At 44.1% G+C, this 22,463-nt stretch overlaps 1 protein-coding gene and 1 long non-coding RNA gene across 6 annotated transcripts in view; one reads left to right on the top strand and one right to left on the bottom strand.

Moving 5' to 3' along the window:
• The window catches only part of RASEF (RAS and EF-hand domain containing), a 212,606-nt gene extending 208,488 nt beyond the window's left edge, over positions 1 to 4,118 (bottom strand). For 4 of the 5 annotated variants that reach the window (XM_038526996.1, XM_038526993.1, XM_038526991.1 and 1 more), the window contains exon 1: positions 2,208 to 2,395. The gene's annotated coding sequence lies outside the window, so the exon portion shown is untranslated. Of the gene's footprint in view, positions 1 to 2,207; positions 2,396 to 4,005 lie in introns of those variants that run through there. The other variant, XM_038526997.1, reaches the window with a different exon arrangement.
• LOC111096570 lies at positions 3,277 to 11,886 on the top strand. Its single transcript, XR_005354075.1, has 3 exons — positions 3,277 to 3,442; positions 7,042 to 7,152; positions 11,167 to 11,886. It is a non-coding gene; the product is annotated as an uncharacterized LOC111096570 (long non-coding RNA).
• The last annotated feature ends 10,577 nt before the right edge of the window (positions 11,887 to 22,463 follow it).

The raw sequence follows: 22,463 nt of genomic DNA, 5'->3' as shown, positions 1-22,463 counted from the left end.
TTACCAAATTTATCCTTTTGGGAACGGCACTCGTTTGCCCAGTGATAACCTTTCTGACATCTAGGGCACAGAGAAGAGGTTTTTTTTTTTTCCCTATTTCTCCAGGTCTTTCCAGCCCACCTATTAACTGAGGGCATTTAGCCTTGAAATGGCCTGCCTGTCCACATTGAAAACAAGTTTGTCTTTTTTGGTTACCTCTTTGCTGCACAGGCCTCTGCATTTCTTGAGGGGAAATCCCCCTCAGTGCTGCAGCTAGGGTAACTCCCTGTATATATGAAGACCCTATTTCAGCACATAAACGAATGTAATCTTCCAAGGTCCCTGTCCTTTTCCATGGTCGTATAGCGGCTTGGCAGGCAGAATTAGCATTTTCAAAAGCCAGTTGTTTCACAATGATTATGCCTGCTTCCCCATCCACCACTATTCGTCCTACTGCCTTTAACAAGCGAGCCACAAAATCCTGATAAGGCTCATCTGGTCCCTGTTGGATTTTGTTTTTGTTTTTTTTTTTTTGTTTTTTTTGTTTTTTTTCCTGTTGGATTTTGGATAACTCTTCCGACCTGGTCCCTGTTGAAGGAAGTCTTTTCCAGGCCTTAAGGGCACACTGTGAAATTTGATTGTATGCTATTGGTGGATAATCAATTTGCATATTTACCTCAGCATAAGCCCCTTCCCCAGGAGCATTTCATAAGAAACTGGAATATTTGTCCTGCGATTATACATAGTCATTTCATTAGCTCTTTCAAAAAAGTCAGTTTTCCAAAGTAAATAGTCACCACCTGATAGGCAGGCCTGAGCTATGACCTTCCAGTCTCCTGGACAGAGGGCGTCCAGTCCCACACTATCTAATAAGGACAGGGTATAAGGAGCTGTGGGCCTGTACTGGGCGGTGGCTGTCTTTATCTCTTTTAGTACCTTAAAATTGACAGTAGAACAGGCTCTCTGGCCATTACCATTTAGCATGACAGGAAAAGCCAAAAAGGCAGAGGTGTCCTCTCCAGCTTGTTGTGCTTGATGGAGAGTTTGTTGAAGAGGAGTTATTTTCAAAGGCGACAACCCATTGGAAGGTGTTTGGGAAATACAGGGGGATATCGACCCATTGGGAACATGCTTTTAGAAGTTAGCCCTTCCTCTGTATGGAACCCCAGACTGAGGGTAAGGTGTCATTATATGACCATAAGGAGGATCTTCCTGTAAGAGGGAGGATCAAAATTGCACGGCTGTGGCTTGGCATGATCTATGGAAGAGGGTCGTATTTTTTTTTGCTCATGCCTGGAAAGGGATCAATATCATGATTAGGAGCGCAGAGTTGCTCATGGGATTGCTGTTTAGAGGGGGGCCCTAGCAGCCCTGGAGCCGAAGATGAAAAAAATATTTTCTTATCATCATCTAAATATACCTCATCTCCTTCAATTTCACCTCCTCGGTTTCAAGTAAAGGTGGTGCCGTAGGGATGCTTGTCTGAGGCTTATTTATGGTTTCCTTTTGCAGTTTCTGTCGGGGAGGGAATTGAGAGGGCAATATCTGCCCTGGTGGTGATGGTGACTCAATCACTGATTTATTATTCTCCTTTTGTTCCTCTGAAGAGGTCTGAACATCATTTTCAGGGAGGGATTCATGAGAGGCTATAGAGATTAATTTGAAAGTGTGTTGTGGGGCAGCCTGGGTGGCTTAGCGGTTTAGCGCCGCCTTCGGCCCAGGACCTGATCCTGGAGACCTGGGATAGAGTCCCGCATCGGGCTCCTTGCATGGAGCCTGCTTCTCCCTCTGCCTCTCTCTCTCACTCTCTCTCTCTCTCTCTCTCTCTCTGTGCCTCTTATGAATAAATAAATAAAGTCTTTAAAAAAAAAAAAGAAGAAAGAAAATGTGTTGTGGATCTAAAGCATCTCCCAAATTTGCATGGTGCCTGGAGGACAGGCCATAGGACCACATTTTTTAAGTTGATTTTTAATTTCCTATCCTACCCTTTACCAGGCGTCCAAACTGACAGTCCCTTCTTTTGGAAACCAGGGACACAAGTCTGATACAGTACAAAAGAATTGTTGCAAGGCCTTTTTAGAGACCTTGGACCTTCTCACTTCATAAGGGCCTGCAAAGTGGTCATAAAGAAGACCTGTTCCATACATTACGACTGCCCCATATTTTTTACTCCTGTTGTGGCCCTAAGTAACCGGGCTCCCCTTACCTGATTGTCAGCGCCGACTTACCTATATGTGCACTCTCTCTTGCATGTGCTCAGGTCCCTGTTCAGGTGCCACTTGTTGCGCGCTCTGCGGCAACCTGATCAGGGGCCCGAGGGTAAGGGGATGAGGAAAATAAAAGAAAAGTAAAGAGATGGGGACAGGAGGGACACAGTGGATGATGTCCAAGCAGTGCCAGCTTTATTCAAGGTTCTACAACATAAGCAAAGCAAAGCATAAGCAAAACAAAGACAAAGAAGTATCTGTTCTTAGCATATTTGTGAAGCCCTCCAAGGTTCCCCTTTATCAGCATGCAAGACAGACCCACTGGCCTCAGAAGACCTTGGTAAATAGATAAGCATGTTGCTCCAGATGTACATACCTCGAAGGAACATTGGATATGGTTAACAGACCAGCAAGAACAGCACAGACCCCTATTCAACTTTATGGCCAGGCCAGAATACATTGTATCTAATGTGTTAAGTGGGCGATCAGTGCAAGCAGCTCTGAAAACCATTGCTCAAGCCCTTTCTCAAGCCTCAACCAACTATTCACCCTTTAGGCTCCTGAGCCTTTTGAGTGAATGAGGGATGCAAGTCCGGGCCTGGTTTGGTTCAGTTACTCCAGCTAGTTCGCAGTCACCCACAAATCTCTTACAAAGAGTTTCCTTCTGCATCTAAATCAGGAAGCAGGGATGTCTGAGGGGCTCAGTGGTTGAGCATCTGCCTTCGTGATCCCGGGGTCCTGGGATCCAGTCCCGTGTTGGGCTCCCCACAGGGAGCCTGCTTCTCCCTCTGCCTATGTTTCTGCTTCTCTCTCTGTGTTTCTCAGGAATAAATAAATATATGATCTTTAAAAAAAATGAAAAATAATCAGGGAGCAAAAGAGGCAGTGACAGGACAACACCATCAAGAGCTGACCCTGGATTAAGGACTCAGAAAGTAGCATGAAGGTGGACAGGTCTTTCTGGAACTGAAGATCCAAAGGAAAGAAAGAGCAGCTAAGACCCTGGAGTTGGCAAGAGGGAGGCCAAGATATAGTCACATGGCCCATATGGGAGGCGGCAGAGAAATGGGCAGGGAAAATGCCTCCCTAGTTCCCAGACCTGGAGGTGGACTGAGAACCAGCCACAGCTTAGTGCACTTGCGGGGAACTGATAACTGCACATAACACAATCACAACGGACATGGAACCCGGTACCGCTGCCAAAGACCGAGCCAGACCTGACTATTGCTATGGAAAGCCCTCCAAGCTGTGCTTAAGTAAGCAGACAGTGTGCTCTTTATTTTTTTTTTTTTAATTTTTTTTTTTCAGTGTGCTCTTTAGTGACGGTGTTTGTGATCAATTGTTAAGGATGCACATGCACACATATGTACCACACAGATGCATGAAAGGCTTCCAAAACCATTCACGCACACACAACCAAGAAGAAGGCTTCCCATCAGGGCCTTTGCACTTGTTGCTTATTGTCGTGATCTTCAGGAGGGGAGGGATGTTTTTGTCTGTTTTGTTTACTACATCCCAGTTCCTGAGGCAGTGTTTGCTGGTAACAGGATCTCAGGAAATTTGTTACATGAATTAGTTAAGTCAAGATGTTCCCTTTGTTGGGTCACCTGAGTGGCTCAGTGGTTGAGCATCTGCCTTCGTTCTGCTCAGGGTATGATCCCAGGGTCCTGGGATTGAGTCCCACATCAGGCTCCCCACAGGGAATCTGCTCCCTCTGCCTATGTCTCTGCCTTGCTATGTGTGTGTCTCATGAATAAATAAATAAAATCTTTAAAAAAATAGATGTTCCCTGAAGCATGAAGAGCTAGAAGTTACTTACAGTTACCAACGGAACGAGACAAAGGTGAAGCGGCTGCCGTGGACAGGATCTCTTGCTGACCTCTAGAATCCAAGAATCAATCAATTCTGTTGGGCCTTAGACTCTGGGCCTTTGTACCTCAAGGCTTTCACTCTCTGGAATATGTTTGAGGCAAACTTCTAACAGGGGAATGTAGCTACTCATAGACTTTTTAAAAAGACTTATTTACTTATTCATGAGAGACACAGAGAGAGAGGCAGAGACACAGGCAGAGGGAGAAGCAGGCTTCCTGCGGGGAGCCCCATGCAAGACTCGATCCCAGAACCTCGGGATCATGCCCTGAGCCAAAGGCAGATGCTCACCCACTGAGCCACCCAGGTGCCCCCACTCATACTTTGATGGAAAGATGGCCCTCCTCTTACTAGGAAGGTCATCTACTTCAGTCAATGCCACAGGTTTGGGAGAATCCTGGAGAAGGTGGAAAAGAAGGACACCTGCCTGGTAAGTCAAACCAGCCGACTGTACCCTGGCTTTGAAGGAATGGCAACTACCCTCATGTCTATCTGGAATGAAGTTCTCCTCCACCTAGCCTGCTTCATCCAGTCTCAGAATGCACCAAAAAGATACAGCAGAATGCCAAGAAACGGTCCATCCAAGGTTCTCAGCAGGGAGGGGAGGGACAAATCCTCCTATCATGGTATCTTGCTGAGGAATTGTCACAGTTTGGGTATTCTCTTTGCAGAGGTCTTGCTAATGGAGACACCTCCAAATACTAATTAGATTCTTGGGGGGGAGGGGGCGATTCCTTAAGCAATCTAGCCCCTGAAATGGGCTAGAAAAAAATTGTGAAATCAATGTTTTTAAGAAAAATTGTGCGAAATGTTTTTGGAATAAAATGTGTTGACATGTGGGCCAGTATATAGCAGTTGGGCTAACTGTAAATATTACTGGGACGTTTTTTCTACCTTTTCATTCCTAACTACAACTTAGTTACCTCCTGAAGATCTAGCTCTACTTAGTATGTAGATAGGGAAAATTACTTGGTGCAATTTCATGCTTGGTTTGTGTTCTCTTCAGTTCTATTTATCAAGTAGTTTGCATTCTATTTTAAATGCTTTAGCTACTAAATGCATGAATAAATATGGTAATATCTTTCTTCCCAGATTATCAGACCTGGGACTATTTCAAGCATCCAAAAGCCAGCTCAGGACATAGATGAGTGAAACTAAAATAACTCTGCATCATAGAACCATGCACTTTGCTCCTTAGGCTTTCATTCAAAGGCTTATTAACTCTTATTTAACACACAAGCTTAACAAGTATGTTTAATTAATTTCTAGATCTAAAGCAGATTGGAAGGAAAATAAGGCTAGGAAAAAGACATAATAGTAAGGCAGTTCAAGTGACTCAGCAACAAGAAAGATGATAATGATAAAAGGGCAAACAGAACTTGAGAGAAAGAGCACATGTTGGGGCGGGGGGCACAGAGGGAGAGGGAGAGAGAATCCTCAAGCAGACTCCCCACCCCGGAGTGCAGACCCTGACATGGAGCTGGAGATCCTGAGATCAAGACCTGAGCTGAAATCAAGAGTCGGACGCCTAACTGACTGAGCCACCCAGGTGCCCCTATTTCATTACATTTTAGATTAAGTTCCTAGAAAGAAGAAAATGGGTGCCTTGAGAGCAAATAGATGAATAGACGAGATCTAGTCTGAGAGTGGCAAGGTGTGGAGCTCCCATGGGGCTCTAAGCTCAGCTCTGGAGTGGTCAGCCCTTAAGTAGGTCAGCCCCTAAGTAGCCCTTATAACCAGTAAGTTGCTGGTGGTGGGTGGAGGGACTCCCAGCAGGGGAACAGCAAGTGTAAAGGTTTGGGGACAGGAGAGCATGCACTGTGGCCAGGGCCTGAAGAAGTCCCTGTGGGCTGCAGTGAGGAGGGCACCAGGCAGGGTGGAACCATCCTGAGCTCAGAGCATATGTTAGTACAGATCGTCTTCACTCTAAGGCAATAGCAGTCCACTGCAGTGACCTTTTAGGATGGTTGGAAAAAACCCCTTTGATGGCAGTATGAGGATCAAATCAGAGTAGAGGTCAGAGCATTTAAGGAGAACAAGGTAGAAGATTACCATAGTCTTGCAGGGAGATTACCAAAGTCTCACCACCCCTGGAGGATGAAAGTATGAGCATGAAGAGAAATAGCTGGAGTCAAAAATATTCAGAAGGCAAAAATAGCAGGATTTGGGATGGACCAAAATGGAAGGTAAGGAAGAGGGTGGAGTCAGGACTGCCCTCAGGATTCTGACCTGGACAGTGGGGTGTACACAGGTGCCAGCCACTAATGGAAGACACTACAGAGAAGCAGGGGTATTATGGGATGGGGAACAGGGACTCCGGGATGTAGTTTTGTACCTGCCTACTGTGGAGCTCCAGTGAAACATTCAGATGGGCAGATCAGTCAGGAGGGTGTATATTTGTGTCTGGAGTCCAGAACCCGGTCTGGGTGTAAGATAAAATCTTCAAGCCCCGCACTTCCACTGGTTATGGGTCATATGAACTTAGGGGAACCCCAGATTTTATTGCCAAACTAGCTACCAGAATAGAACTGAAAGTTCCCAAGGAAAAAGTTTGAGTGCTTTTGATACATTTGACTTCAGGAATTAAACCGCTTGCACTTTCCAAAGACATTGGATGAAGCAAGAAAAACAGTTTCCACGTCAGAAAGCTCAAATAAAACATGGGAGCATAGAATCTAATAGTGCGTGGTGGCTGTAATTTAACCTGAGGATATATCAACATGGCACAACATGCAGATGTCTTCATAGCAAACTATACTCAACCAAAAGTTCAAAATCACAGTCTAGGAGTGGCTTTCAGAACAACTGGAAACCGGAAGAGATTACTGCAGACTCCTTCCTATAGGAGTTTAAAGCTGTGGTGGCATGGGCATACACAGTAAGAAATGTGTGTTAATGATCTACAGGACTATAGAAAATCAGTCTGCAGAAAAAGGGGTTCAAAGCAAGAGTTCTCAAACTGGTTTCGCTGCCACTTACTAACCAGGTGACCCTGGCCGAGATCCTCACCTCTCTAATCTCAGTGACCTCTTCTGCAAAATGAACTGCTGGGAGGAATAAATGAGACACTGCATGAAACACGCTTGGCACACACAAAGTAAGTACTTTATAAAAATTCACTGTTTTGGTGATGAAGAGGAGGACTATTAAAATAGTCATGGGCTATTTTATAAAAGGGGTATAAACATATACTGAAAAGATATGTTCTAGGAGAAGTTGGGATTTATCAAATAGACGTACTATTAAAATTACTTTTACTAATCATATCTTACGTGTACGTAGCACTTTATAATTTTCAAAGTGCTTCCATATACTTTATTCAATTAACTTTTACAATAATCCTTCAAATAGGTAGGATAAATATCATGCCCACTATATAGGTGATGAAACTGACTCTCAAAGAGTTTTAGTAACTCAACAAAACCACTCAGTCAACAAGTGGCAAGGCCATAGTTCATATGCAAGTCTTTGACTTCAACTTCTATATTCTGGCACTGGTTAAAGGTCACAAAACAAGTGAGGAACCCTTTGGAGAAGACTACCTCCACACAATTTTGCCCCATAGCCAGATGTAATAGGAAAACGCATGAGGGTTCTTGCCATCTTGGAAGCAAAGCCAAGAAATGGGAAGAGGTTGAATGCTGATGTCATTGTGTGGAATTGCTAGATGAAACCATAAAAAATCCTCAAGTAAGCAAATACATTTTTTGTTACCCCACTAGTTTGAGCAGTGTTTCCATCACTTGCAACCAAAATAATCCTAATACATCCAATGCATTAGAAAACTCGTTGCTCCTTTAAAAAAAAAAAAAATCCAGGTATCTTACCTCTTTGTACTCATGCTATTTCCACAAACTATTATTCTTTCTCTTCCTTCCTTCCTTTCTTCCTTTCTCTCTTTCCACCTTTCTTTCTTTCTTTCTTTCTTTCTTTCTTTCTTTCTTTCTTTCTTTCTTTCTTTCTTTCTTTCTTTCTTATTTCTTTCTTTCTTTCTTTCTTTCTTTCTTTCTTTCTTTCTTTCTTCCTTTCTTTCTTCTTTCTCTTTCTTTCTTTCTTTCTTTCTTTCTTTCTTTCTTCTCTTTCTTTCTTTCTTTTTTTTTTTTTTTGAGATGGAGAAAAATGATAGGGGAGGGGCAGAGAGAGAGGGAGAAAGAGAATCTTAAGCAGGCTCCATGCTGGGGATGTGGGGCTCAATCCCACAGCCCTGAGATCCTGACCTGAGCCAAAATTAAGAGTCAGACACTCAACCAACTGAGTCACCCAGGTATCCATGGTATTCCTTTTCTTACCTGTTGAACTCCTATCCATCCTTCAAGGCCTCTCTGAAAATCAACTAAATTATTCCTTTTCTGATTCCACCAGCATAACTTTTCCTTTTGCTCTCCAAGCATTTTATTTGCATTTTTTCTTAGAGAACTTCATACTCTGGAGTAACAGTCTCTTCTTCCCTTTTGTGTCCATTATAGCACCCTATATCTTGCCATGGTAGACTGTCAATACATAACTGATTTTACACTGTATCTTGCCATGGTTGACCTCCAACACAATTTTAACAAAGAGTTTACCACATTGTATAAACTAGCATATTAACTAATTTCTCAGAAGACTGCCAATATTGATACTTAGCTATTTAAAATATTAATATTATGTGACAGAAGAGAAGTCAAGGCTTGGCTTCACATTTCTTTGTGTATGAGATGAACATGCAGTATTAGATATATCCTGATATCTCCCATAGCTGGTCATTCTGGATGTCATTTTGGGTGAAGCAGAACACAACCTCCCTAAAAGTATAAAACAAAAAGTTACAAACCCATCACATTTCATATTAAGCATAGATTGTATTTTACAGATGCACTCTGTAATCTGCGCTGCGGCAAGTTATGCCACTCAGCTTCCCAGATCTTATGAGAATATTATAAGCATACTTGAATAATATGTATCTTCTACCTTTTTAGCTGTATCTCAAAATAGCTTGAGTATTCTATTGTACTATTATTTATAACCAATCATGTAACTTTGTTCAAAAAAAAAAAAAGAATGAATTCAAGTAAGATTTTTTTTGCATAAAGGTCTAGCAAGGTGTTGTGAATTCCTAATCTGAATTTCTTCTATGAAATGAAAATGCATTAATCACTTTCTATCTACACAGCACTCAAATTGAAGAGGCAGATTCTATTTTCTAATGCTTGGTTATTAAAATGTATTTTACATGAAAGGCATAAAATGCTTATTTCCACACAAATTACTAGACAGCAAAATGAATAGAATCATCCTGCTCATGAAAAATGCAGGCACCTAAGAGAGATAGCTCTCCCGCCAAGAGAATGCTGTAGCTTTGCTCTTTCCAAATAATTATTTTCCGAGATTATTTTTAATGAGCTAGTGGTTTTTGGTCTGCCAAAATAAAGCTAATATCTGCATAGTATCTTCACAGTTTATATTTTGACAGCTGTCCCTGATATGGACTGAATGCCTGTGTCCTCCCAAAATTCAGATGTTGAGACCCAGCCCCCCACCCCATGTGATAGTATTGGGAGGTCATTAGGGTTAGATGAGGTTATGGGAGGTCATGATGGGATTAGCACCCTTATAGGAGCCACAAGAGATCTTGCTTCCCCTTTCTGCTTCGCTGATGTTGAGAACATAGCAAGGAGACAGGAAGAGGCCCTCACTAGGACACTGGATTTGTGGCAACTTGATCTAGGACTTCCCAGCCTCTGGAACTATGAGACAGAAATGTTTGTTGTTTAAACCCCTCCCAGTCTATGGGACTTTTGTTACAGCAGCCCAGAGGGGCCAAGATAATCCCTATTTTATATTTATGGAAAACGAAGCTGAGAGGTAATACATTAATACACCAAATACACTGATGAAGCCAGAAGCTTGTGTCTTATCCCCAGTGGCCACATGACGTGTTATATAAGTGTCCATAAATTTGCTGCTCATGAAACCCTTTTCTCCAGCTCAGAGGAGGAATGTTTATATGGAATCAGTTTACAGGGATCCCTAAGTGAACCCCACATTATCTGATTCCTTCCTCCTTCCATTGGAGCTGTGACTGGGGTTCATACTTGAACCACCCCCACCCCCAGGCAGTCTCTAGATGGGATCTTCACCTCCGGAACTGTGAGCCTTGAACTGCACTGTGACATCTTTGGTGGTCCTCAGAGGGGACTCCTCTAGTCCTCTGCACGCCTTCTCAACTTTAACCTGCAGGGGTGCATCCCCAGGGAAGGAAGTACCACTTAGCACTGTGGTTTTCAACACTAGCATGCTGCCACTTGTGAGAGACAAGGCAATTCCTGAGAACCCTCTATACTTCCTGCCTAGAACACACCCTCTAGGTGTTTCTTTATTTTCTCCAGTTCCACATAAACATTCCTCCTCTGAGCTGGGCTCTGTCTGGTTTCCTCTAAAACCTTACTTCCTACACAGCATGACTGAGTTGTGGCTGGGGCCCTAGCCTCTCAGGAAATGTCTCATCCTCACTGGAGTCTGAATATAACCACCTCCCACTCTGGAATACTTTTGTTGAGCAGAACCTTCCTCCTGAAGACTGTCAGGTGGGCACTCAGCAGCTTTTCCCTCCCCCTCATTCCTGACTGTAGTCTCTTGCCACTCTTACCACTGCCAGGAAATCCTTCCTCAAGAAGGATCTTGGAAATTCTGAGGACAAGTCCACTTCTGACCAGTTATTTCAAGGGCTTAAAGAGTATCTGTGAACGTCTGGACTGGTCTTCTCTGAGCAGGCGTGGGGAATCAGAGGACCCCAGATGGGCATTTTTTCTTATTTCCTAGAGCTTTTGAACTTTGGCAAGGGTTAGACTGTGGGAATCCTAGAGAAGCTGTGGGACTCTTCAGTTGGTCTCTTCTGGAAGGTTGGAAAATAACTTCTTTTTTTAAAGATTTTATTTATTTATTCATGAAAGACAGAGAGAGAGAGAAACATAGGTAGAGGGAGAAGCAGGCTCCCTGCAGGAAGCCTGATGTGGGACTCAATCCCAGGCCCCCAGGATCATGACCTGAGCTAAAGGCAGATGCTCAACCACTGAGCCACCCAGATGTCTCTGAGCCCAATTCATAACATTTTGCAACTTCTTTGTCTCAGGGACCAAGGCATCGGCCAGCAGCTGGACCCAGTTCTGCTGAGTGGTTCTTTCTCCTGGCCCTTCCTGGGCCCTCTGGTCCTGATCCTACTCTGCTTCTTCAGGAACCACTTTGGACACTTCCTGGAAGAGAAGTTTCCTTCCAATTGCTAAACAACACCATGACATCTGCAGGCCTCTCAGCCCAAAGGTTTGATTTTCTGAGAAATTCACTCTGGTGTCTTGGGAAGCTGACCGCACTGGTTGGCTGCTATTTCTGGAAGCGTCAGCTATGATCATCCCAAAGCTTTCAAAGTGAGCCACATTCTTGACTCGTAAGTGCTTTAGGTCATGAGTTCAAGGAGTGTCTGCCTCTTTCCACGGAGAATCTCTAGTCAGTGTAAGGGGTACGGAACCCATCTGCAAATAAAAAGACAGAGACAATTAAAAAAATAAAAGAAAACTAATTGATGATTCTTCTACCTACAATGTGGCCCTACTGTATTCACTAACATCCTACAACACAACTAACATTTTTATAAGAATTTGAGGGCAAGTTTTGTAACTATAGGAACAAGGCAACTAATATATTAAGAGAACGTAAGAAAAATTTCACCGCTAGTATTTACCATAGTCAGTCATGCTATGGGTCTTAGTCACTGAATGAGAAAGGTTCGTTTGTTTTTTTGAGGGAATATATGCCAATTAAGTGAATATAAAATAGAAGATGATTTTTAAATAAAGGTAGCCTGGTAGATTTCACTGGTTTTCTACAGTTTAATTTTTTTTTTTTTTACCAAGTATATAAGTTCTTTTGATTTGTATAAATTCCCTAAGAATTTAAAAAGAACCAAAGAGAAGGGATCCCTGGGTGGCGCAGCGGTTTGGCGCCTGCCTTTGGCCCAGGGCGCGATCCTGGAGACCCGGGATCGAATCCCACGTCGGGCTCCCGGTGCATGGAGCCTGCTTCTCCTTCTGCCTATGTCTCTGCCTCTCTCTCTCTCTCTCTCTGTGACTATCATAAATAAATAAAAATTAAAAAAAAAAAAAGAACCAAAGAGAAAAGTCTAAAAAGGGGAGGAAGTAGGAAGAGGATAAGACAGATAAAGAACACTTATTCAGACCCACTCAGTACAACCATCTCATACCAATTTAACCTTCCTACATACCTGGCCAACCCAGGCTGGGGCAGGGAGACACACAGGTTGATGAAGATGAGACAGAAATGCTCCAGGTCAAGCAAAAAAGCCAGCAAGTCACAAGTTCACCTGTCAATCAAATATGCTACTCACCAAAACTGGACTCCTAACAAACTCCCACTTAAGAAAAAATTAAATCATTGCAGCCCTTTATTCCTAATATAAGGCAAATTTTATAAAATAAAACTTCTTCTTCCTCTCTTCTCTGCCTAATTTGCCAGTTTCCCTTGAGGCAGCTCCAGTAATTTGAAAATTATTGATAAAAAAAAATACTTTTCAAAAAATACTATGCATAAGGTTCTTCAATATCTTTGTTATACAAGGTCAGCCCCGGGAAACTTCTGAATGAATGGATAAAGCAGTGAATGCAAGCATGGCAGACACTGATAATTTAGAGATGTGACAGCACTGAATGCAGGGCCATGCTCCACAGGTCCCTCCTTGATTGTCAACAATGATCCTTAGAGCACTTCAGGTGTTGGTAAGTGAGGTGCAAGGGTGTCGGTCATTTGTTGAGACACAGATTCACACCTGCTAAGCAAAGACCAGAAGGCACATCATCTGGTCCCATCCAAGGTACTCAGTGGTTAAGAACTCCCTGTGGGACCCAGGAAATTTAACGAAAATCCCCTACCCTGGGCAAGCAGAGCAGGACTGATTCCATTTTGTGCTACACCCGCCACCTCCCGTCTGACCCCCACAGGACCTGCTTATTGCTTAAGGCGCTGCCCCACCCTAGTCAGGCCGCTGGGCACACCCTAATCGGACATCGGCTCATAACAATGTAACCCCGCCTTGTGCCCGCCAAAACTGCGCGCCGATTCTGACCTAAGTGATAGGCCAGCTCAAAGGGACACTATAGGGTAAGGTGTAATTCAATCGGCCACATGCGTGTGGACCGACACGACTGTGCAACTTTCTGTGTATCCCATGGGCCACTGGCCCCTATAAAGGTAGGCCTCTTAGTCTCGGGGTCCAAGTCCCTGCTCCGCTGTGTCGTGTACACTTGGACCCAAGCTCGAGCTTGTAAATAAACCCTCGTGTGTTTGCATCGGTGTCGGCTCCTCGGTGGTTTCTCGGATTGGCGATCTTGGGCACAACACTCCCCACTCCCCACTCTGAGGGCAGGACCACCTGTGCTGCGAGAACCCCAGAGAACCAGGACATTTTGTATTTTCTTTTAATTTTTTTAAAATTTATTTATGATAGTCACAGAGAGAGAGAGAGAGGCAGAGACACAGGCAGAGGGAGAAGCAGGCTCCATGCACTGGGAGCCCGACGTGGGATTCAATCCCGGGTCTCCAGGATCGCGCCCTGGGCCAAAGGCAGGCGCTAAATGGCTGAACCACCCAGGGATCCCAACCAGGACATTTTGAAGGGCCTTTTGATGTTTAAAAACAAACAAACAAACAAAAAATAACAACAAAATACATTTAAAAAATTACCAAGGACTGTGTGAAATAAACATCTCTGAATTTCTCATCATGCTTGCTCCCAGGCTGGTCATGACTCTGAATTGAGGAAAGTGTCTGTCCCAGACATTTTTTAAGTACCCATTCAACCTTGTCAAAATGGTCCCAATTTCAAAATGTTACTTGAAATATTTGGTACCCACTCCATTCTCTGATCTAGAACCAAGGTTCTTAATTCAGCTGACTTCTTTTTTTTTTTTAAAGAGTTTATTTATTTATTCATGAGAGACACACAGAGAGAGGCAGAGACATAGGCAGGGGGAGAAGCAGGCTCCCTGTAGGGATCCTGATGTGGGACTCGATCCCAGGATCCCAGGATCATGACCAGAGCCAATGGCAGACGCTCAACCACGGAACCACCTTGGCATCCAATTCAGCTGACTTTTTACTGAGGGTCTATTATGTGATACCATAGGAGGAACAATGCTTACATACTTAGAGTCTAGAGAGATAAGCAAACAGATATCTGATGTATGGCTGTTTCCTCAAACATGCTGGTGATTCTACTTTGGCCCCATGTCAATCAGTACACAGAACTTGGTCCCTCCCTTTTTTTTTTTTTTCTATTAAAAAAATCTAAGCACATCAAGTACTTGTTGGTTTGTATAACCTTTCCAATTTCCCAGAAGCGACAGGCTACATGACCCAGAGATACAACTCCATAAAATCCTGTTCAACATGAAGTACCCCTGAGTTCCAATCAATAGGGTCTTCTCCTTACCTCTCCACCATTCCCCAAGAGGGACATCATCCCAGCTAATCACAGTTGCTCAGGACGCTGGGGTGCCATTGGAGAGGCATATCAACAGACTTCTGGTGAGATAATATCTCAGTTGAGACCTGAAGACTGTACCAAGTTAGCCTAGTCAAGAGAAGGGAGTGAAGAATGTTCCAAGCAGACAGAACAGTTGATGGGGAGGTTTCCAGGTAAAAGAAAATTTACTCAGAAGGCTCTTGGCCCAAGCCAAGGACTGCAGATCCCTGGAAGTGGGGTGAGTCACAGTGACTCCAAGTAGTTGCAGAATCTTTATGTGACCTTGTATGAGAATGGCCAGGATAGTAAACAAATAACCCTGGAATTCATAAAATACATATTCACAAAAACAACTTCTGAACTCAGAGAAGTATTTTGACATTGTGATTTTTCTTAATCTCTATACTAGAAATATAATGACTGTCATGTTGTCTTTGGAGAAAAACATTTCCAGTTGGAACCAAGACCTTATATTCAAAAAGTCATGTTCAATGACCTAGACTTCACCTCTACCTTCCGCTTCTCCAACCCCGGTAAGTGTCTGCAGGCTGATCTGACTCTCTGCCCAATAGGAAATCAATCTCATAAATAAATGCATTCCTAGGTGTTACTAAATGACAAATTATACTGCCATACAAATAATGCTGATACTAAATAGTACTAAATGGACACTTTCTCTTAAATACGCATTTATGCACTTTGACAAATAATTCCTGAAGATGCCATGTCTATCCTGCAAGAAACAGATAGTGGCATCATGAAATGTTCCAGGGGAAAGGGGCGCATCCATCTTAGGAGGCAAGGAAACCGCTGTACCGTTTTCCATAGCGGCTGCACAAATTTCCATTCCCACCAGCCGTGCACAAGGTTCTCCTCACACCTTCCCCATCTTTTGTTTTTTTAACAATAGCCATCTGAACAGGTGTGAGGTGACATCTCATTTGGTTTTGATTTTATTTCCCTGATGATGAGTGGCATTGAACATCTTTTCATATACTGCATGTCTTCTCTGAAGAGATGTCTACTCAGATCTTCTGCCCGTTTTTAAGCAGGTTATTTTAATGTTATTTTTTGCTATTGACTGCACCCTGTGGTCACTCAGCTTGAGACTGCAGGGTGCAGGCTCCAGTGCACGCAGGGTGCATGTGGGGCAAGAGAGGAGCTCTCAGGCTGCAGCACCCTGCCGGCCCTCCCTCTCCCGGAGTGCCATCACCTGCCTCTGACCCGCCCAGCTTACCCTGATCACTTCCACCAACTACACAGCTTCCTGTCTGTACTATTGCTTGGAAACTAATCATGTACTGCTTCTTCCCCCCCCTTTTTTAAAGAATTTATTTATTTATTCATGAGAGACCCAGAGAGAGGCAGAGTCATAGGCAGAGGGAGAAGCAGGCTCCCTGCGGGGACCCCAATGTGGGACTGGACCTCAGGATCCCGGGATCACACCCTGAGCCGGAGGCAGATGCTCAATCGCTGAGCCACCCAGGTGCCTCCATGTACTGCTTCTTTAACCATGCTTGTATGGGTCACTTAAGTTATTATTACTTCAATTATTTTAATTTTTACCAATTTTTTAAACGTTTACTTCTCTTTAGAAGTCAAGAACATGTTTATTCTAGGCTGACCTCACAAGCCCTGGCAGCACTGGACTAACTGATCAAGGACTGAGATCCTTGGACTAAGGAAATTAGTCAGAAGGACATTTACAGTCTCAACTTTTCACCCATTTCTAATTATATTGCATGTTGCCTTGAATTGAACTTATTTTTGCCATGATGCAGATTAGAGAGTCATTAGGGCCACAGTGGGGTAAAGATAACTTGGCTCTTGCCCAGGCCAGTGGTGCATCTCATTTATTAGAGATGGACACTCAAATCCAGGGAGAATAGGACCACAGCTATGCCCACAGGGCCAAGTTGCAAGAGAGGGGCGAAGTTTCAAGGGAACCTATGGTTTCTGAAAGCCCAGTGCTCTTTCCACAGTTTTTTTGACCATAAACAATGATGGCATGAAGACCACTGTCAGGAAGTTACATGTCAATTACATCAGAAATCCAGAAACCAATAACTTAAAAGGGGGAAAAAAAATCTTTGGATGTGTGTTATATCCATCTCTATATCTATAATCATCAGTCCAGGGTATCTATGGACAACTGTGTAATCACAATAACAATAATTGCTTATATGTGTCACTTAATGCTTTGAAAATAGAGGTACAGAGAACCTAAGTAACTTGCCCAAGGTCCCACAGCTCAGAGGTGGGAGGGCCAGAGTTCTTGCTCTTCACTCTTGGATTATACTACCTCCCACTTAATTACTTACTTGGCTCTTCATTGACATAACCAGTGAATAGCCCGGATTGACAGGTGATTAATTCAAATACAGACTGGCCTGCTCATGAAAAAGAAAATAACTGAGGCTAAATAGAATAAAACAAATGTTATAAAATCATGGCTGGCAATGACTCAAGAGCGTGGTACAGAACAGACAGTGGCAGTACATGCAGATCACAGATGTCTACTTAATAGGCTTGTTTCTCATTCCTTGGTAAATGTCAAGCTTTCTTTCTAGACTTCAGGGCTTCATTGTTTCAATACTGTCTCTTGCAATCCACTGAAATCTGAAATTTTGGCCCTACTGCCCAACCCCTCCACTAACTGCAGTCTACACATGCCACCTACAGGCATAAGAGGATGCTGGTTTTCTCCAGGGCAGCCAACAGGATTGCTTAACTGAATCCCATTCCCAAAGCCCCCAGGAGGCAGAGCGGAAGCCGAGGAAAAGGCAGGGAGGGGATGCTTAGCACAACAGCCAGCAACATTAAGAAAGCCAGCAGAGGAAAATAAAGGAAATGACAACCAAATGGGAAATGGGAGGGAAGGACACAAAAATGTTAAATACATTAAATTAATGGCTGGGAAAAGTAGAAGAGTGTATCAGTTACAGACCAGAAACGGAGCTTGGCTTTCACCACTAGCCAAACCACATGCATCCCGGTAAGTGATTAGAAGGCAAAAGAGAACCTTCTAGGAAGATAAACCTGGAAACACAACACAAACTTTAAAGATACTCCACAACAAGCCTTCTCCCCACAAGTCCATCAGAACCCACTGCTCTGTTTCTGGAGCTTATACAACATCTTCTTAGTTTAAAATAAAACAAAATAACCTGCAATTCTAATCTCAGGCCATCCTATGATGGAAGGAGCTGATAGATAAAACACTTCTATTCCCAGCTCCTATTTTCATGTGGAAGCTTCAGGATTCTCTAAGCCAGACCCAAGGAAACAGCAGTATAAGAGGAGCTCTCCTGCCCTCAGCACTTTGCTATTATTTACATGCTTTCTCTCTCTCGCCATGCATGTGCTTATCAACTGGCTAAAGAATAATACATCCACAGTCAAATTTTCATTTTTCAGTTGTCACTTAGGAAAAAACCTCTACCTTCACCTTGGCCACTACTACATCATTCTAGATGCTCCAGGAGGCAGTGTGGTATGTGCGAAAACTGCAGATTTTGGATTCTGGCAAACAATCCAGAGTTTAAATCCTAGCTCCAAAAGTGATCAGTGTCTCCTAATCCTACTTTCCTCATTCATAAAAAAAAGAGAGAAAAACAGTACCTATCTCATGGTGTAGAAATAAGTGAGGATAAAATATCCTAGGTGCCTAGTCCAGGAAAGGTAATTATAAATCTGTTATGTTTTCTGCTTCTCCTAATTTATGCAACAAATGCAAAATCTCTGAAGTGCTCATTCTCTTTGTTCTTTATTCATTGACAAACTTTCCTAGGAGACTTCTGTAGGACAAACTTACCATGGATGTGGTTGTCTCTGTCCCCATGGAACTACTGTGAAGGGGAAGGGGGGAGCAATGAAACAGCTCACTGTTAAATGAGGGATGAATTTGCTTGAATTAATGAGGGGGTGTGGCTTGAATTAAACCCCATTAGGGCCAATAAAGATGAACCCAAATTTAGAGGACTGAGTGAGTGTGAGCTTATAAGTCAGAGTGGGTTTAATTCTGGACTCCACCACTAGGCAAGTTTCCGAAATTCTCTATGCTTCACTTTTGTTGCAGGGTTCTTGTCTCACTGAGTCAAAGAATGAATCTCCCCTACAAGAGGGTGAAGTGAAATGAAGTGAAAGCTTATTAAATGAAGGAGAACAGTAAGGAAAGTAAAAGAGCGCTCTATGGTGAAAAGAGTCCCAAATAGGTTGCTGCTGAGGGCTTTTATGGTCAGGACTTTTTCTATTTTATAGAAAACTGACCTGTAAGTATCTTGTCTGTAACACTTAAACAAGGGGGATTTGTAAATACTATGAAAATATTTCTTCCATATTTAGAGTAAACCAGGTGGATTTATTATGTTCCCTTCTCACTGGTTAATATCTTGCCTATGTCATCTCCCCACATCTGGGATTTCTGTGAGCCAGGTTATTGGCCGCCTTGGGAGCCTAGTCACCTAGCCCGCTACTCTGTCTCTCCCTACTTAGCCCTGCCTGTTCCTTGCTTTCATCTTTGCTAAACTGGAGAGAATAATTCCAAATGGGTGACTGAGAAAAGTGAAAGCAACACCGCTCCCTAGAGTTCCCCACTTCTCCCGTTTGGCACTCACTCAGCGAATCAACTGGCTTCCTGGGATACCTAGATTTCTATTTAGCTTCCATGCATCTTGAAATGCCCCAAGGAACCATTTCAGAGGTGGTCCAGGGATCATTATCAATAACCAATAATAAAAGCTGACACCTACCCCACCCACTCCAGGCCCCATGGTAGGACCAGACTAGCTGAAATGTGCAGACTAGCAACTTATGGCAGCTTTAGAGGGTTTGCTCAGGCCTAAGGGTTGACAGCAGAAAACCCAGCACTTCTTGAAGCTAGACCCTCTCCAAAGGGAAACTGACTGGAATGAGCTGGGGATCATTGATTAGAATTAATCAGGCTCAACCCAGATGTATCTGATTTTACAGTTGTCTTTGCTACCCTACCATCCTGAGAAACTGATTTCTGCCATCTGGTTCAGCTGAGTCAGCAGCCCTTGAAAAGAAAGGTAGGGGGGATCCCTGGGTGGCATAGCGGTTTGGCGCCTGCCTTTGGCCCAGGGCATGATCCTGGAGACCCGGGATCGAATCCCACGTCGGGCTCCCGGTGCATGGAGCCTGCTTCTCCCTCTGCCTGTGTCTCTGCCTCTCTCTCTCTCTCTCTCTCTCTCTCTCTCTCACTGTGTGCCTATCATAAATAAATTAAAAAAAAAAAAAGAAAGGTAGGATTGAAAGGCACAGGAAGTCCACAGTCTGGGAATCACCACCTCGGTGAGGCCGGTTACTGGCACAAATGGATAAACCACATGCCTGAGTGTCCTCCTGCATCACAGGAGCACCGTGCAAAGGTAAATCACTAGGACATGTAGAAATCATAGATTCTTGCAGCCAGGGAGTCAGTCTGTCCCAAGCATTTGAACTGAAGGTGAAATTTACATTAAGGTGCCAGAAAAGCATGTATTCCTCTTCCCCATCCCTCTCAAACAAAAAACTCTTAAAGCTCATTTTAAATAAGCATAGGCACAAAACTACTCAGCTCAATAATAGTAATGATGACGATGATGATTGATTTAGGTTTTAGCCTGGCTGTTCTGGACCAGAATCTCCTTTTCAGTAGGGTGCTGGGCGCTGGGGCAGACAGGTGGAACCTGACGTGGTCCTAAGGAAGCAGCTCTCTGCGCGGGCCTGGGTCTCCATGGAAACCGCCCGCGGGGAGGGGGTCGGGCTGTGGCTGCGGAGATGCAGAGGTTAGAAAGCTCCTGACTTCTGGTTCCCTTGACCTTCAAGAGCTGGGCCTCTCCCCGAGCCCCGGAAGCAGAATTTGCTTCTCATCGCAGAATGTCCAAATTTGCCAGATGATTAGAATCACCCGATTAGAAACTAGAATCACACAGGTTAGAAACCCAGACCCCCGCCTCCACTCCTGGCCTGCAAATCACAATCTCCGCAGCGAGGACCTGGAATCTGGATTTAACCAGGGGCTTACATAAGGTAGGGAGGTTGGGACACGCTGGGTTCGCCTAATTTTTTCTCCACGCCCGCCCCCAGCCGGACACACACACACCACCCCGGTGGTTAAAGAATCTGCACCCAGGGAAGCCCCGGTGGCTCAGCGGTTTAGCGCCGCCCTCAGCCCAGGGCCTGATCCTGGAGGCCCCAGATCGAGTCCCACATCGAGTCCCACATCGGGCTCCCTGCATGGGGCCTGCTTCTGCCTCTCTCTCTCTCTCTCATTAATAAATAAGTTGAATTAAAAAAAAAAAAAAAAGAATCTGCACTCAGTTTTCTCCCCAGCGGCTCGCCGGGTTGGGAGGGAGTCCTAGGAGCTGGAAATGCAGAGCCCTTGTTCCTTGAACTAAAGCCTAAACTGATAGGAAGCGTTGCTGCTCTTTGTGGGTTTTCCACTTGGGGGCAGCCTCGTCCTTTGCTCTGTTCATTCCTCAAAACAGCAGCCCACGTGTTCCAGTTTATTTCTGCTGCAGCCACCTTAATGTATGCTGTTCTAGAAAGCTGAGTTTGGATGCAGGGAGAAATGTCTCCCTAGGAGGAATGGGGCAGTAGCCGGGCCTAGGAGTCTAAATGTATGAAGCTCTTGGCTTCATTTGCTGGTTTACATGTAGGGTTCAGACCAAAGAATCTATTTTTATAAAGCAATGTTCTCCTTGAGCATAATGCCCTGCACTGGACGTCAGATTTCTTAACTCTTTGAGCCCTGTCTTTTATTGCACAACAGAATGAGACCTCAGGATTGATGCCAGCCTTAGGCCTGGACTCTGCAACCATGTACCTCACCTGCCCACTTTCAGGAAGTGGCATGGGGGTGAAATGGGAGAAGGGGCTTGTTTCTGCACCAACGGGATCCCCAGTGTCATCATCCCTGAGGACCAAAGTGGGAACTGTAACATTTGCAGAAGTCCGGGGAGGCTCAGCTCCATGGAGGGGGAGTTATCTATGGGTCTCCAGGGCCCTATGCATTTGCCATGCCTTATGATGATAACCTGTTCATAGATCTGATTTCTGTTGCATGCATGGCATATAAAGGCAGATTGTTCCAGATTCACTTAGAATGTACTTCCTTCAATTCAAACTTTCAAATCAGAACTATTGCTAAATGAGTATGATGGGGCTGGGATGATCAAGGCCAATGAGAAGACCACAATATGTCCCTTGGGATAATAAAAGATGTTTTATGCAAGAAAAGGGCTTTCCTGATCCAGTGTCTTCTGTGATTTTTTTCAAGATAAAGCTCCAGCAATGCAGCATTTCTTATTTCTCATGGTACCCTTTTTCTAGGAGTGACTTGCAGAGCAACTATGCTTGCAGAACACCCCCAACTAGAGGAACAATGTGGTGACCTCCCCACAAAGTTTGGGTAAGGTAGGATGGTACAGAGCTGTTGGACACTTCTAGTTTTCAGCATGGCGATGGCAAAATAGATTAGGGCTGCCTTCTTCAGGCGAGGGATAGGAGAGGTCATTTGAAAGAGAGGGGATAAAGAGCTAAATTGCTGGGGGACACGCTAATGGGTATGTTTCAGGTGCTTGATATTTTTTATTCCTCGCAAGCACTCTCTGAGAAATTGGTTGATCCCCATTTTAGAGACAAATTGACACAAGTTACTCCAAAGACCTATCCAACCTTAAGGAGGCAAGAGGGGATGGGGCTGATATTCAGAGGCAGAGCTTCCTTAGTACATGGCGGAACCCAGGCCTAGCTCCACAGTAGCTAGCAGGACTTGGGGAGGACAACAGGTTTTATTTCCACGGTCAGCTAAGTAATTCATGGTGAAAAGTAGAAGTAGAGAACAATCGGCTCTAAAATAGTGAGCTCCCAATGTAGGCTTGTGATAGCGG

The sequence above is a fragment of the Canis lupus genome, chromosome 1 (assembly GCF_011100685.1).
Source record: "Canis lupus familiaris isolate Mischka breed German Shepherd chromosome 1, alternate assembly UU_Cfam_GSD_1.0, whole genome shotgun sequence".
NCBI classification, from domain to species: Eukaryota; Metazoa; Chordata; class Mammalia; order Carnivora; family Canidae; genus Canis; species Canis lupus.
Note: the sequence above shows the minus strand (reverse complement) of the source record. Positions and strands in the feature narration are given on the sequence as shown.